The following is a 15,149-nucleotide window of genomic DNA, read 5'->3' on the forward strand; positions in this document are numbered from 1 at the left end:
TCTATGCATCTGTGTCTCTTATTCTGTCTCGCATAACATTTTTATATGTAATATTTTAAAAAGGGAATTCTAGAATTAAAATGGAAATAGCTGAAACTAAGAACGTGATAGATGGGTTTAATAACAGATTAGATATGGCTAAAGCAAAGGTTACTGAACTGGAATTGGAGCTAGAGGAAACTGTTTACAGTGTAGCACTGAGAAAAAGATGAAAATATGGAAAAGAGGGTGAAACAATAGAGGGAAAAATGAGGTCTGATGTATGATTCACTAGAATCCCAGAAGAAAAGGAGAAGAAGAGAGAGAGCAGGGCAGAAGAAATATCTGAATTTTCCATTACTGAGAAAAGATATCAATCTATAGATTCTAGAAGCCTCCAGAGGTGGGTTGATATGTACCAGACACAGGAAGTCTCAGCCACTCACTGACTCAGAGGGGTCAGAAACCAGTACTTCACAAATCATTCGTCCTCGATGGGAATGGAGCCAGAGGTCTCCAGCTTAGGAGAAGTGGAAACCAGAGGAGTCATGGAAGGAAAGTGTTTTGCTTAATTTACTTTATGAACTTGCTTATTTATTTATTCATCAATTCAACACAGATTAGTTGAGTACCTACTTGGCTTGAGACACTGTGATTGGCAGTTGGTCTGAAAATGGGGATAAGTCTTAGTTTAAAAGAAAAGATGTTTGTCCTCAAAGGAGGCAAGATGTTTGGGGGGTTTAGTGTCTGGGTGCCCAGAAGCAAGATGGCACCTGGAAGTGTATGATGCTGGGGCTTAGAGCCTGGTTGGGAAGAAAGGCCATTTGATAAGAGACCATCCAAACTGGTGCCTATAAGAGTTTTGGTTCATCTGTGAAGATACATATTATTTCAGGAGTCAATTTGGACTGTAAATAAGCTCTTTGGTGCTCTAAATGAAATTTGCAGGGTTTTAGAGACTCTGACTGGCTTAATATTATTTGTATTTTATTTATTTTTCTTCCTTTCTCAGGAAAATTTATTGCAATAAAAAGAGCCTGCCTAAACTCTACTAGAAGGAAAAGCCAGGGGTTTATGTGTTGACATGGGTTGCAGAGGAAGGAGGAGAGCAGCCCTGTGGAGGCCAGATGTGGTGGCCGTGGTCATTAGCGAGGCCACACTGAAGGTTTCTTCAGAGGATGAAGTCAGGACTCTAAACAGCTATCCCATCTGGAGGTTTGGTAAAGCCAGGAACACTTGAGGCACGTGCATGGTTGGACACCGGCCCCTGCTATGGCTCTCAACTTTCAGGGAAGTCACAGACCACCTTGAGAAGCCCATTACCAGAAACATACACCTACAAACCACATTCCCTGTGCAAATTCGGGGGCTTCATGGATCCTGATCTAAAAATTTTTGACCTATCCACCTCTTAGTTGTAATTTGGGGAAACTGAGGTCTACATGGGTGAAGGAATTATCCAAATTCATGCCGATAGTGGACTCTGTCCCAGGTTTCTTGATCTTTGGTCTGGGGCTTGTCCTCACACCTCCTGGCTCCCTTGGGAGCTGTCCAGCGCAGGATGGTGCTGTCTGTACGTGATGGAGCAACTCTCATATGGCGTGGTGTGGGGGAATCAAGTTCATGAGATGTGTGCTTGGGGGATTCTCAGTGGGTGGAGGATCCATGAAGAGGATCCCCTTCTGCAGGAAGGGATCTTCCTCCTGAAGGGCCTGGGAGGTCAAGTACTAACTGCTTTTCAACCCAAAAGCCACTGGGGAGTGAAAGCTCTTGAATAAAATAGGATGACAATAAAAGAGTCATTGGAGGAAGCTGATTCCTGCTGTCCTGACCTCTCATGTCAAACAGTCTCTAGAGCAGCCTGGGGCTCAGGAGACACCCCCAGATTCCCAGTGTGTCCTTAGCCTGGGCTCCTCTTTGCTGGAATCCACCAGAACAAAGTCTGGTGGCTAATCACCCTCTGGGTTTTCTCCCCTCTCTCTCCTCTCCCTCTTTCCCTTCCTCTCGCCTTCTCCTCTGCTGCAGGGACAGGGAGGAGGGAGTGTACACATGTCACACGCCAAACTCTTATTTTCTTTCAAGAAAAATTGTGATTATTAGAGATGTAATTTTTGAGTCTAAAAATATCATAGTGTAGATGCCTCTGTTCCCCCAGTCCTCTTCCCTCTCTGCTCATCATCATTCCCTTTCTTGATCAGCCCCCATGAGAACTGCACTGGGGGCAGGTATGGAAAACAGTGGCATCTTCAGCAGCTGGGATGAGAAGTGGGGGGTCTGGAGGAGTGTGGGGAGGTGCAGGCAGGGTTGGGTGAGGCTGAAGAAGAGAGAGGCTGGGGTGTGTAGGGTTCAATGTGTGCTCCGGGTGAGGTGCACTGTCAGGGAGGGCAGTGAGCAAGCCTCAGGCTCTTGATTTCAAATGGTGAGCAGTTTCCCAGCACTCTTAGCTGAAGGCAGACTTCCTCTTCTCAATGAATGTTTGATTTGGAGTTTATTGACTCCATTTGCCAGAGTATTTTCCTTAAATATTTTTTTAGTCTAATGCACACTGTATGCATCCATAATGGCTCTGGCTAATCCTGTTTTTCTGCAGAACCAATCAAGAAATTTGGATGAGATGGAATTCAACTCAGAGGCATCAGGAGAGGATGGGTGGAGATGTGGGCAGGGAGGGAGGAATGGACTTGAGAGAGAAGAGCCAGGAGGTGGGGAGAGGCAGTACTGAGGATGCACTGTGGATGCAGAGATGGAAAAGAGGAAAGACATTAGACAAGGAAGAGGATGAGAAAACATGGAAGGGTGAAGGAGAGAAAAAGGAAAAGGAGAGAAAGATGAAAGAATACATTTTGTCCAGCTTACAATTTTGTGTGGCCTTGGGAATATGGGTGAGTTAAGTCGATGGATGACTCTCAAATTACTTTGGCGTTTCCAATTCTAATCTCTTCTTGCTCTCACCCTACCTTTCATGAAAAAAGTAAAACAGTCATGTGTGTTGGACCGCACTGTCTGCTTCCCCAGCGTCCATTCAGCCCCTCTTATGCTGTTGCTGTGTTGTGCTCAGTCGTGTCGTGTTGTGACTGACTCTTTTGCGACCCCATGTACTGTAGCCCACAAGGCTCCTCTGCCCATGGGATTTTCCAGGTAAGAATACTGAAATGGTTTGCCATTTCCTCCTCCAAGGGAACTTTCTGACCCAGGGATCAAACCCATGTCTCCTACGTCTCCTGCATTGGCAGGTAGATTCTTTACCATGGAGTCACCTGGGAAGCCCTCTTCTGGTATAGCAGCTTGTTATTGAGTGAGACTGAACTCCTGGGCTGGCCTATCACTGGCCTAAGCCAATCATGGTATTCCTAGTACTCTAACCCCAGTGATTGATTGGTTGAGGAACAGAACCAAGCCAATCAATGCATAGGATTCTCCTGGCTGCTGTAATTGGTTCTCATTGAAGATTTCCAATCAGAGATAGTTGGGAATTTTGTTAAGAGGTGGGGGAAGAAAAGCTTTTTATGTCCTCCTGGTTATGAAAGAGGAAATATGGTGTCCCAGAGCTGCTGGCAATAATTTCATTACCATGAGGGAGTTCAGTTTGGGAATGAAACTGCTATATTAGGAGGGCAGAGTGGAGAGAATAACAAAGAATTGGAGCTGAGTCTTATGGTGGACGTCACAAACCTCGGGATCAAATTCATCCTGAAGCCAGCATTTCCTCTGGACATCCGAACTACACAAGCCAATAGATTCCTTATTGTTTAAGTGATTTTGAGTTGAATTGTCTATTATATATAGCTGAAAATGTACTAATTAATGAAATATCTTTGAATTTAATCTCTCCTGTTCTCCCAGCTACAGGCCTCGTGAAAACTCTGGCAGGATGTACCCACGGGCCCAGGCTGGGCAGGGCTTTTGATAGAGTTCTTTCCCCAAACTTAGCTCAGTCTTTGGAGGCAGGGATGTGGCTGGAAGGATGAGGAAAGAGGAAGGGGTGAAAGAACAGAGACTACATCTTGGAAGGTCAGACCACTCCCACTCAGCTGGGTGAGCACTTCCTCTCCCCAAGTCAACTCCAAGCCAGCCTGCAGGGCAGCTTTCAGCTCTAAGCACACATCACCCAGTCTGGTGTCCCAGGCTCACCTCCCACCTGCCTGCCAGGCTCAGCCCCTGGCCATTCTCTGAGGACACCCACACCTCTCTTTTGCCTACAACCCTAAACCTAACCACCCATAAAGCCTCCTTAGATTTAGGTCAACTTTGAACATCCTCCTTCTGCTGGGGCTTCAACAAGCTCTGCATGAAGTAGGGTGGGGGTGGCCAGGGAGGATGTGTAGTTCGAAAAGTCATAACCAGTACGTCCATTGTTTTTATGCATAAAACTGCTGAGAGTGAAGTTAACAGATTGTTCTTAACTAGTGGAATATAGTAGACAGTGAGAGAAAGCATTATTGGGGTCATGGGTGAAAAAAAAAGAAGTTGAGAACCAGCACTCTAATTGATGAGACCTCCTGCTGGATTGACCTTCCTAGGGCACTTGCCCCTTACTCATGGCATTTTCCAGGTCCCGCCTTAGGCTGCAGTTATTTGTGTATTGATCTTACTCCATCGCTAGATCATGGAACCTTGACTGCCTGCTGGAGTTGGGAGGGCCTTGAGGGATCAGTGGCTGTGGAATTTCCACCTCTTCTCCACCAAGATGCATGTGAGTGATGGGGTTCACCTTTGCAGTGTGCTCCTAAGGTTATTTAAAATCTGGGTCTGAAAGCTGTCACCCCTCACCTTTCTCTTATAGTCAAGAAAGCATAGGAAAAAGTGAATGACTCTGAAACAAGAGGTCACTGCTTGGCTTTTTAAAGACCTTAGTGAAACTGTGGTCTTGACAGCCTCATTTGTAGAGATAAATACATTTGATTCATTTACAAAGCAATGCTTTACATTGTAAGGGCAAAGCTTGGAGGTCTGAGCATAGAGTTGAACAGAGGGTGTGGGGAAGAGATACAGGAAAGGGTCCTTCCCACTCCACCGGAAACAGAGGAAGGAGGGAGCTCTCTGGTCACAGGAAGGGAGGGTGTGCACTTTGAACATCTTTGCTTCTCCACATCACCTTCCCTGGTGTCAAGTTCAGGGCAGAGTGCATGAGAGGGAGCTGCTCCCAGAGAGGTGTGGGGATCCTGAGAATATTGGCGCTCGTGTCCTGCTTTCCAAGTGTAGCCGGAGGAGAGGATGAGCTCCCAGTGGTGTGACACAGGTGAAACTGCAGCTTTGGTAGACGGAGGTATCTGGGGTGGGTCTGAGTTAGTGCTCCTGGCTGCTGTGCCCTGTATCCAATGAGGAGAGGGGGTTCCTGCGTGTCCCTGAGGGGGGCTGGCAGAAACACTGAAAGAACTGGTGGAGGAAAGAGTCCTGAGGTCGGAATGAGGCTGCCGCCTGATTGGACTTCACCTGGGGGTTTGACTGGGATGCCAGAATGGGTCAGGTGGGGCCAGAGGACATCAGGTTAGAACCGGGAACAAGGGGCCTGGCTCAAACAGCTGACGATAGCTCAGAGGGCATCGTGTGTGCTTCTTCACCCCCACCCTCACATGCCATCCAGGGAAGGAGAACGGGACAAGGAGCTTCCTTAAGGCAAAAGAAATGACAACCTAAGGGACTCTGATTCATTTTTTAAATTTTTTATTTATTAATTTTTGGCCATACTGGGTCTTTGTTGCTGTGCAGGCTTTTCTCTAGTTGCAACTCCCGGACTCTAGAGCGCAGGCTCAGTAGTTGTGGTGCATAGGTTTAGTTGCTCCTGGCATATGGGATCTTCCCAGATCAGGGATCAAACCTGTGTCTTCTGCATTGGCAGGCAGATTCTTTACCACCGAGCCATTAAGGAAGCCTGGGACTTTGATTCCTGATCGACTCTCCAAAAGAGAATGTTTTAAACTGAGTTACTATCTACTGAATTGATGCCTTTGAACTGTGGTGCTGGAGAAGACTCCTGAAAATTCCTTGGACAGCAAGGAGATCAAGCCAGTCAATCTTAAGGAAAATCAACACTGAACATTTATCGTAAGGGCTGATGCTGAAGCTGAAGCTCCAGTATTTTGATCATCTGATGTGAACAGATGACTCGTTGGAAAAGTCCCTGACGCTGGGAAAGATTGAGGGCAGAAGAAGAGGGCATTAGAGGATGACTGAATGGCATCACCGATGCAATGGACATGAACATGGGCAAACTTCGGGAGATGGTGAGGGACAGGGAGGCCTGGCGTGCTGCAGTCCATGGGGTCACAAAGAGTTGGACATGACTAGGTGACTGAACAACAACAACTATCTATTGGCAAATTGACCTCCTACCACAACCAACCCCATGGCCCCAACCATCAGCGAGAAGGGAGAACCTGGGAAGGAGGCAGCCAGTTGTGGAAAATTGTTACTTGTCTTACCTACTGAGCTGTTGAGTGTGAATTCTACCCTTTCCCAGAGTAATTATTTCAATGAGTGATATGAAAAAGAACCTCAGGGTACTATGGGAAGGGTATTGGGAGGTCTGACCTAGTTTGAGATATCAGGGAAGGCTGCCCAGAGGAAGTGATGTTTAAGTAGAATTCTGGAAGATGTGTAGGACTTAGTGGGGTGCAAAGGGTGGGCATCATTCTAAGGGGTAGGTGACCATTGCTTCTTCACCCCACGTGAGGATTCCTCAGAGTCCCAAGCGTGGGCTGCCCTCGTTGATTCCCCCCATCCCCTGGCCGGGGTCATGAGCAATGGGACGAACCCCGAAGCCCGGGGGGCTGCTCCGTGTGCCTTTTGCTTTTCTAGGTGGAGGTCCAGAGAGCCTGGGTTTGAGCCTCTGGCTAGGCAGCTTGATAACTGGTTCTCCTGGGGAGTTTGCCCTTGGGCCCAGCCAGAGCCCCCAGCACCTTGAATGCCTTTGCTGTCTGAGGAAGGCTGAGACAGAGTGGCTTCCAGCCCCGTGTTCCTTGCCAGTCCATGTGCTGTGCTGTCCAGCCAAGGGCTGGTGCGTGAAGTTGGCTGCTCCGCCTAATGGTTGGGAAAGGAGGCAATTGCATGCCTCCATCTGCCAGCTGAGAGCCTGTGCAGAGGGAGCCCATTAGCGGCCCCTCCCATGTGCCAGCCTCAATTAGCCCAGGCAGGAGCAGAGGGCAGCAGGTAATAGACTCTGCAGCCAGGTGGATGGAAGGAGGGCCTCTCCTTCCATGCCTGGGGGTCCTGGGGTGGGGATAGATGGCAATCTGCAGGACAAGGAGAAGGGCAGGTCTCCAGCTTTCTCCTTGCTGCCAGTTTGAAGGGAATGGTTTAGACTGGAATCAAAGTCACGGGATAGGACATCCCCTATCTCTCTGAAAGCATTTGGACCTGGTCTGAGTGACAGCAAGTTAAATGGCAGAGGAACATTTACAAGGAAGCTGACCTCAGAGAGGCAGGTAGGGGTCGGGGTAGGGGGATGGCAGAGATCTCGCTCAGCCTGCCAGCAAGCAGCTCTGCTGGTGACCACTGGGCCAACTGCTGGGTGATGCTTTGTGTAGAATGTGTGGGAACTGAGGTTGTGCCCAGGGTTTCCTGGGGGCTTAGGAACTCCCTTCACAGACCTCTTAGGCCCCGCAGTGGCTGCTGGGGAGTGGCCTTCCCTTTGTTCAGCCTCCTTTTCAGGGTGCCTGTGTTTCACAGAAGGTCCACAAAGAGGGCTGCCAGGAAAAATGTAGGATGCCTGGTTGAATGTGAATTTCAGATAAGTAACAGATAATTGTTTAGTACAAGCTTGTCCCAGTAATATTCAGGGCATACTTATATGAAATAATTATTCATTGTTTATCTGAAATTCAAGTTGAACCGGGCATTCTGTATTTTTTTAAGTTAATTAATTAATTGATTTCGGGTGCCCTGGGTCTTCACTGCAGCGCAAGGGCTTTCTCTAGTTGTGGCTAGCAGACCTACTCTTCATCACGGTGCGTGGGCTTCTCACTGCTGTGGCTTCTCTCATTGTGAACCATGGGCTCTGGGGCACACGGGCTTCGGTCGTTGCGGCTTGTGGGCTCTAGAGTGCAGTCTCAGTAGTTGTGGCACACGGGCTTTAGTTGCTCCGCCACATGTGGGATCTTCCCAGACCAGGGATCTAACCCGCATCCCTGCATTGGCAGGTGGCTTCCTAACCAAGGGACCACCAGGAAAGTCCCAGCGTTCTGTATTTTTATTTGCTGAATCTGACAGCCTCTTTAGAGTTTTTTCCTCAGAGGTTGGTGGGCTGATTCCTCACAGCATGTGGGACTCTGTGTACCATCCTAGGGAGGGAGCCTGCACACTGTCCTGACCCTGGACTCTGTCTGGGAGCCATCCTGGGGGCGTGTGGACTGCAATGGGAAGTCACCGAGGACCCTGGCTGCGGTCAGTGTGGGGAACCAGCCTCATCAGCTGCCTGTTCTGAGCCCGGAGCACAAGGTGAGTTTGGGAAGAGGAGATGCTGTAGGCAGAGAGGGGAGGGGCCCAGGCCCACAGAGCGCCCTTCCCAGCTCAGCAGAACCTAGAGAAGTGTCTCTCAGACTCCGTGGCTCCCTGCTCAGAGCTCTCCCCTCCTGAGATGGTGGGAATTACTCCCAATCAGACCGCCTTTCACTCTGATGAGGGGAGAACTGACCATCTATCATGGTCTCTTCTAAGCACTGATGTTGGGCTTCCTGACACAGGGGCTGCTGCCCTCCAGCCTCTGAATCTGATTTCCCGGAGGCCTGGGGAGCCATGTGGGGTGGGAGAAGAAAGGGAAACATCCATCTTCCAGTGCTCAGCCCAGGCCATGTTTAAAAGGGGGAACCGACTGATTCCGAGTGTCCTGCCTGGGGGTGGGGTGAGGGTGGGGGGCTTTGTTTATGTTTATTTTTTTGTTCGAAGTGTGAGCTCTCAGCGGGGTCTCCTACCTCACTAGGGCTCAGGGTGAGCAGGGCAAGAAGTAAAGTGCATGAAAAGAAGCTGATGAACCAGGAGACAGGAGCAGAAGACTCCTCATCAGATCATTGGAGGAGGCGCTTGAAGGAAGACTGCCTGTTGGGAGATCACAGACCTACACAGTTCATCACACACCCCCATCATACACCCCATCCTGGTCACCCCAGACACGTTTACATGCATTTCTCCCCAAGGTTCATGCTCCAGGCTTCGGCCCATCTGGTTTTAGGGGAAATGACAGGAGGGCAGCATTTTCCTTAAGAAAAGATTCTGGAGGCAAACCACCCCCAGGGGGAGTGGGGCCCCCAGCATCCACTCTTTGTGATGTGTTTTTAGTTACTTCATATCCTTCCCTGTCCCCAACTTGGACAAGCCTCTGCTGCCTCTGGGCCAATTCATAATCCCCAATTTCCTCAAAACCTTCTCAACATGGATGTCTTGTTGGAGTTGTTTGGGGCTAGTCGTGCCTGGCACCGAAGCTGCCTGCACCTTCCACACCACCTCTCTCAGCTCTTCAATCCCATAGCTGACATATTTCCTTGTTTCCTTTTGGGGCCAGCTGCGGGAAAGTTCTCTCTCTTCCCCTGGACTACAAATTCTCCTTGGAAAAGACCAGCTGTTTCCTTCCCTTTCCTCTTGTTCCTTTCTCAGAAGGTGTACAATGCCCTTGCTGAACCTCTTGTTGTCTTTTGATCTGAGAATCTTTCATAAGTATCCTTCACCCCTCTTTCAGTCCATTTCCGTCTCTCAACTCAAGTGACCAAACTGCATGAGCATCCCCGAGGGAGTGTCAGGCATTCACCCAGCGATCATACATTCTTTGAGAGTTGACTGTTGAACTTGAGGGATACAGTGATTAATCAGACTCAGGTATTCAGGGTGTCTCTGAGAAAGATGGAGGCAACTGAGAGGTGGTTCTAGCCCCGTGCCCCTTACCCTCCTTTGTTTTACTGATCCACAGGCAGTAAGTGACATATCTAACATCACAGGGCTAGTTGGGGACAGAACGAAGATTGAAACCTGCATCCTTTAACTCTTAATCCACCACATTTCCTGCAACTGTAAATTTGAGTGGAGCAAGTCTGTGTCGGGGAGTGGGACTGGGTACAAAGCTGACCCTTAATTACCATGTGAGACGTGAGAAACCACATCTTTGCTCTCCACTCCATACACCAGCTTCCCACCCACCACAGCAGGATGTAAGCTCCTTTCTGTCCACTAGACCCTGAGGCCAAAAGAGAAGCTTGCTCAGAGCCAGGCTCTGGTTCGCAGTTGAAGTAAGACTGGACAGCTGCCTGGGTGTCAGATCTAAGTTGGTGCTGAGTATCATATCTCTGGAAATGTGATGAGCTAGAGGGAGCTGTTCTGACCTGTGCTCCTGTGGGGGGTGTAGAAGTGGGTGGCTGGGGGAAAATGCTGATGATCTGCTTGGGGTCTAGGGCGAGACCTCAAAAGGGCATGTTCAGGGAGCAACAGCTGATTAGTCCCTCCATCACCTCTTGGGGTGGATGTCTAATCACTGCTGGCCCCTGGCTTGGCTATGTGGGCTGGGAGTTCATTGTTGGGGCCAGAATAAACTGCTTAGGACCTAGAGGAGAGGCCAGCCATGCCATCTAAAACCCCTTCCTGGCTCTTCCCTGTGCAGCCCTTGCTTTTAAGTGCATGTGGAATGCACATCAGTTTGACTCTGTCTGGGGCACGGTATATTTCTGTAAACCTCTGGGGAGCCCAGTTCGTTTCTTGCTGTGTAATCTCAGATGCTTATCTTTCTCTTCTATTCTTTCTGCTCAGGCAGGAAGCCAGTCTTTAAGAGAAAATTCCCCTTTGCCTGGATACCCTCGCCTACCTGTTCCAGCCACATATGCCCCACCCACCCCTCCATTCCAGCCAATCACATCAGCCCCTGGCAGCCACCTGCCAGCCCTCCACTGTTCCCCTGGGTCCTAAGTAATCCCCTCTCATGAAGCCAATGGAAGTTTTGGGGCCCTTACAATGTCCCTCTAGCAATGTTTGGAAATGGGACCAGTTCATCCACTGAAAAATTCTCTTTTTCCTTGATTTGTTTCATAACAGTATCTCTTGATTCTTTTCCTTCTTCTCCAGCTAGACTGTCTCTCCCTAACTGTACTTTCTCTGTCTGTGGGGTTTATCTTCTCCTAGCATCAGATGTCACCTTTATGCCCATCTGTTCCATTGTTTATTTATGCATCTATCCAGCAGGCATCTGCAGGTCACCAGCTAGAGCAAGCACTCGTCCAGGCCCCAGGGTGTGATGGTGAACAGACCCAGTTCTGGGTGAGCTTTCAGCTAGCATGTAGGCGGGATGTGGGAGACATGTAATAAGCAGAAAGATAAACAATGAAAACAAGGGATAGTGGTGGGTGGCTGCCCTCAGGGAGATCTCCACAGAGTGATGCTCTTGTAGGTATCCACGTGACAAGAAGGGCTGGGAGGCAGTAGATTCTGCAAACCCCAGGGTTCTCAGTGGGGAACAAGGTCGGCAGCCCAAGGAGCAGAGAGAACTTTCAGAGAGGAGTAGAGCAAGGGAGACAGGGGAGGGATGGCCCAGGGACAAGCTCAGGCAGAGCTGAGAGCCAAGCAAGGAGTCAGCATTTAGTTCTGAAGGTGAAGAGGAGCCCCTGGAAGGTGTTATGCTTGGCAGTGACCTGGTCTGATCACTGCTGGAGGGAATAGGCTTGGAGAGACAGGAAGAGGGCAAGAATAGGAAGGAGGCCTTAGGTAGGGGCTGTCGTGTGGTCCCGGGAGAAAGATGACAGGGGCTGTGAGCAGGCAGAGGGAAGAGGACACTTGTGCCCGCCTGCCTTGGAGAAGGGGAGGGCCCACAGGCGGAACTGCTGGCTGGGATGTGGGGAGAAAATGAAGGTGAAGGACAAGAAGGTTCAGGACTTCCTCTGGGGTTTGCCCTAAGCAACAGGACAAATGGTCATATGGAGCCCAAGAGGCAGAGCGGGAAGTAGGTTGTTTCTGTGGAAGTGGCAGGAGGATCTCAGCCTCCATCTTCACCCTCAAACCTGGATCCGCCTCCACCCTACAACCTCATCCCCGTTATGCTGATGGTCTCGATTCCTTTATCTGACCACCTCTGTACATCTTTCAGTTAGTTCAGTTGCTTAGTTGTGTCTGACTCTTTGCAACCCCATGGACTGCAGCATGCCAGGCTTCCCTGTCCATTACCAACTCCCGGAACTTTCTCAAACTCGTGTCCATTGAGTTGGTGATGCCTTCCAACCATCTCATCCTCTGTTGTCCCCTTCTCCTCCCACCTTCAATCTTTCCCAGCATCAGGGTCTTTCCCAATGAGTCAGTTCTTCTCATCAGGTGGCCAAAGTATTGGAGTTTTAGCTTCAGCATCAGTCCTTCCAATGAATATTTAGGACTAATTTCCTTTAGGATTGACTGGTTTGATCTCCTTGCAGTCCAAGGGACTCTCAAGAGTTTTCTCCAACACCACAGTTCAATCATCAATTCCTTGGCGCTCAGCTTTTCTTCATGATCCAACTCTCACATCCATACATGACTACTGGAAAAACCATAGCTTTGACTAGATGGACCTTTGTTGGCAAAGTAATGTCTCTGCTTTTTAATATGCTATCTAGGTGGGTCATAGTTTTTCTTCCAAGGAGCAAGTATCTTTTAATTTCACGGCTGCAGTCACCATCTGCAGTGATTTTGGAGCCCGAGAAAAGAAAGCCTGTCACTGTTTCCATTGTTTGCCCATCTATTTGCCATGAAATGATGGGACCGGATGCCATGATGCCATGACCTTAGTTTTCTGAATGTTGAGTTTTTTTTTTTTTAATAAATTTATTTATTTTAGTTGAGGGCTAATTACTTTACAAAAATATGGAATGCTTCATGAATTTGCATGTCATCCTTGCACAGGGGCCATGCTAATCTTCTCTGTATCGTTCCAATTTTAGTATATGTGCTGCCGAAGCGAGCACTGAATGTTGAGTTTTAAGCCAGTTTTTTCACTCTCCTCTTTCACTTTCATCAACAGGCTCTTTAGTTCCTCTTCGTTTTCTGCCATCAAGGTGGTGTCATCAGTGTATCTGAGGTTATTGATATTTCTCCCGGCAATTTTGATTCCGGCTTGTGCTTCATCCAGTCTGGCATTTCGCATGAGGTACTCTGCATGTAAGTTAAACAAGCAAGATGACAATATACAGTCTTGATACACTCCTTTCTCAATGTGGAACCAGTCTGTTGTTCCATGTCCTGTTCTAACTGTTGCTTCCTGACCTGCATACACATTTCTCAGGTGGCAGGTCAGGTAGTCTGGCATTCCCATCTCTTGAAGAATTTTCCACAGTTTGTTGTGTTCCACACAGTCAAAAGCTTTGGCGTAGTCAGTAAAGCAGAAGTAGATGTTTTTCTGGCACTCTCTTGCTTTTTCAATGATCCAGTGGATGTTGGCAATTTCATCTCTGGTTCCTCTGCTTTTTCTAAAACCAGCTTGAACATCTGGAAGTTCATGGTTCACATACTGTTGAAGCCTGGCTTAGAGAATTTTGAGCATTACTTTGCTAACATGTGAGATGAGTGCAACTGTGTGGTAGTTTGAACATTCTTTGGCATTGCCTTTCTTTGGGATTGGAATGAAAACTGACCTTTTCCAGTCCTGTGGCCACTGCTGAGTTTTCCAAATTTGCTGGCATATTGAGTGCAACACTTTCACAACATCATCTTTTAGGATTTGAAACGGCTCAACTGGAATTCTGTCACCTCCACTAGCTTTGTTTGTAGTAATGCTTCCTAAGTCTTACTTGACTTCGCATTCCAGGATGTCTGGCTCTAGGTGAGTGATCACACCATCGTAGTTATCTGGATCATTAAGATCTTTTTTGTATAGTTCTTCTGTGTATTCTGGCCACTTCTTCTTAATATCTTCTGTTTCTGTTAGGTCCACATATTTCTGTCCTCTATTGTGCCCATGTTTGCATGAAATGTTCCCTTGGTATCTCTAATTTTGTATTTTTTCATGATATTTTATAGTTCAACATTCAATGGGTTGAGCAGGAAATCAATCTGGGATTCACCTTCACTTCCTCCCTCCCTGGCTCACCTTTCTACACCCAAAGAGTCCCCTCATCCTGTGCTTTTGAGCTCCTAAACGCCCCTGCCAGTGCCCCAGCTGTCCTCTCCTCTTGCCTCTTGCTGTCCGCAAGCTACCCTTAACTCTGCAGATTCAACGATTTTTTTTTTTTTCAGAGGGTAAATTTAAACATGTCATTTTCTTTCTCAACACTTTTCAGTGACTCCTGTTTGGGATGAAGTCCAAACTCCTCAGCGTCCTGCCCTCTGCCTGGTTCCCATCCTTCTATGATGTGTGTGCATGGTCCTGCTCCAGCCACACAGCAAGTCCTCAAATAAGCCTCCAGGCCTTGGCCCTTTCCTGGAATTCTTCTCTACTAAGTGTCTCCCTCACACTCCCATTCTATTTCCCTTTCAAGAACAAGCTTAATTAGTACCTCTTCTTAGACTTCCCTAGACTCCTCTTCATCATGACCTCGGAGAACACAGACCCGGGATGAGCTGAGTACTCCCCAAATTATCCTCGTGGAACATGCTTGAAAGTGTTCTGGTCTCATGTCCTTGTCTCGGTGAACAATCTCATCATCATCCACCAGGTGACAGAGGCAGGAATCCTACACTTCTCTCTGCCTCCTCAGTCTCCACCACTCAACCAGCCATCAAGACTGACTTGATGGAGTTGATTGTAACTCCAAAGTGTGTCCCAGGCAGGCCCTGTTCCATTTTGCAGGTGAGAAAACTTGCCTTCAACTCTGACATTTTCCTTGGGAGGACTTACTCTACTAAGTGCAAGACCAGAAAATTATATAGTGCTGTGGAGCTTGTAACCCACAGCTGACCTAATCCAGACTCAGGGAGGGAGGGGAGGGGACATTCAGGCTAGGAGCTGAAGGATGAGGGACAGGTAACCAGAGAGAGGTGGGGAGGTGGGACGACAATAATTGTCATGAAGCAATTATTTCTGAAGTTTAAGGATGTCTGCTTCGATGCTATGGAGAACAGTATGGAGGTTCCTTCAAAAACTGAAAATAGAGTTACCTATAATTCAGCAATTCCACTCCTGGGCATATATCCAGAAAAGACAAAAACTCTAATTCAAAAAGATCCATGCATCCCAATGTTCATAGCTGCACTATTTACAATAGCCAAGACATTCAAGCAACTTAAATTTCCATCAA

The 15,149-nt window shown here is 48.2% G+C and overlaps 1 non-coding gene across 1 annotated transcript; it reads right to left on the bottom strand.

Annotated features, from left to right (window-relative positions):
• Positions 1 to 12,774: 12,774 nt before the first annotated feature.
• LOC145528003 (U6 spliceosomal RNA) lies at positions 12,775 to 12,881 on the bottom strand. Its single transcript, XR_014070083.1, has one exon. It is a non-coding gene; the product is annotated as a U6 spliceosomal RNA (small nuclear RNA).
• Between the last annotated feature and the right edge of the window lie 2,268 nt (positions 12,882 to 15,149).

The sequence above is a fragment of the Giraffa tippelskirchi genome, chromosome 11 (assembly GCF_054371585.1).
Source record: "Giraffa tippelskirchi isolate mGirTip1 chromosome 11, T2T-mGirTip1v1.2.pri, whole genome shotgun sequence".
NCBI classification, from domain to species: domain Eukaryota; kingdom Metazoa; phylum Chordata; class Mammalia; order Artiodactyla; family Giraffidae; genus Giraffa; species Giraffa tippelskirchi.